Source organism: Mastomys coucha, unplaced genomic scaffold, assembly GCF_008632895.1.
Source record: "Mastomys coucha isolate ucsf_1 unplaced genomic scaffold, UCSF_Mcou_1 pScaffold20, whole genome shotgun sequence".
In the NCBI taxonomy this organism is placed as follows: domain Eukaryota; kingdom Metazoa; phylum Chordata; class Mammalia; order Rodentia; family Muridae; genus Mastomys; species Mastomys coucha.
Window position 1 is genome coordinate 31,176,087 of NW_022196903.1, and position 2,198 is coordinate 31,178,284.

Sequence of the window (2,198 nt, forward strand, 5' to 3'; positions counted from 1 at the left end):
GAAGGTAAATCTAGTTTGTAGAAGGAAGCACCCATGTTTGAAAATGATGTCGAATTGAGTGGCAGACAAAGAGATAAATCAGAGAAATATTTGACAGAATAGGATATGCCCAACTCTCACCCAAAGAGAGAGAAAATGGAGGCTACTTAGGAGAGAGCAGTTCAGGGGAGAAGGAAGGGGGCAGTTTTGACAGGAGAGTTTTATAGAGACAGGTTGAAGAGAGAACAAGGTAGACACAGGTGAAGGCAGAGTGAGCCAGAGAAGGAGACAGAACTAGATTAGAACAGACTGCCAGAGTTACTCTAAAACCAAGCAGAGTAATTCAGTCAGGAGCTAAAAGAAGCCATATTTAAACAATTAGCTTGAAGAGGAGTTTTGAGCCATAACAGCTGAGCTGAAACAGCCATCCAGAGTTCAGGAAGAACTAGGAAGGGTGAACTTATTCAGCAGCAAGTCTCAGAAGCTGAAAACATGCTAGGCCCAGATTAGATTGTATGGAGGCCAGGAGCTCCATAGGACCGGGTCTGGGAACACATAGCGTAACATAGGCCTGACTTTTTTATTTTTAATTTTTAATGTTTGTATGAATTTATACATCTACTTGTTGGGGAGAGTAAAGCTTGCCCTTAAAAAACCTCTACACCCCTATAATTTAATCCCCCATTTTCTTTTATTTCTAAAAGCAGACACAAGTCCATGTGGTCATCCAGATGTCCTAATGTGGCAAAAGATGCCAGTGTTGGGTTTGCAGTAGGACAGAGGAACATGCAGTCCTAGAAAAGGTACATTTGAAATGTCCCTTTCAGAAGGGACATTTGTTTCTGTAAAGTTTTTCAAGTGTTAAAGAATTCAACCAACTTTAGGTACAGGCGAATGGATTTATCTTGCATGGTGTATTTGGATCAGGACACAGTTGGTATTTTAGGAGACTTAAATATTTGAAAGTGAGCAATACAAATAAATTAGAAAGAGAATATTATTAGAAGACAAAACGCATGAAGAAAAGTCAAAAGGTGATTTAATTATTTTTCTCCTCTCATAAAATAGAAGACATAAGTCACCAGGATGAAGAATTCAAGGAGTGTTTGAGTTACTTGCCCAAAGCATTCCTCTTTTCCAAAAAAAGCTTTCAGAGAGTCTTTGCCTATTGAAAAAAATATATCACAGGAGGTCTGATCATGTACATCATTACACTGTATCATGCATGTCACTATGTATGCAATGGATATAAATAGCCTTATCACTCTATGTGTTGCTGTTGTTTTCTCAAGCCAGTTTCACATAGCCCAGGCTGGTCCTGAACTCACTGTGTAGCTAAGGTTAACTTTGAACTGTTAATCCTCTGACATCTAGCTCCCAGGTGGTAGTATCACAGAGATGTAGCACCTTATCCAGTTACTTATTTTAAGTAACAGTTTCATTAAGTGAGCCAGATACAATTATAATTGCATTGATCCTCAGCATCTCTTAAACACTTAAAAAAAAGTAGTCTACAAACCCTCCTCCCACCAAACTCACCCTGGAGCTTCCTGTGATTGCACAATGAAGCAACACTTTATCCTCATATCTGATTTCACCCAGGCCTCTACTGTTACCTCAGAGCAGCAATGATTCAGCCCCCTATTGAGAATTAGTACATATGAAATACAGCGAGTCTTAAGTTCCATGGATTGAAGTATAAAACTTAGGTTGCTCATTTAAGAGAGAACATTTTGTATTCATTACAAGGCCTCAGGAGAAATAGTACTATTCTGAAATCTTGTTGTGGGTAAAGGAATAAGAATATTAATTCTGTGGTTCAATTTCTGCTGGTACTCTGGTGATACTCAAGCGTGGGTTTCAAACCCATATCTTTCCCCAGAGACCTGTGCTGGCATGCCCCAATACTCCCACTAAGATATGTCACATGAACCAGGCTTTCAATGTTGCCAAAAAATAAAACCCTCATTTTATCTCTCACACTTTTCCTTTGATTTGTTCTAAATATTATTTGAGATTTTAATGCATAAGCATTGAATTTGATGATTAACATTCATCCCTCTTTGGACTTCTAATCCTCATGCCTCTCAACTCCCTGTCAAATTCATGACTTCTTTAATTTTATATGTGTGTGTGTGTGCATGTGTGGGTGTATGTATTTGTTACATATGTATATATAAATACAACCTTTTTTTTTTTTTTTTTTTTTTTTTTTTTTT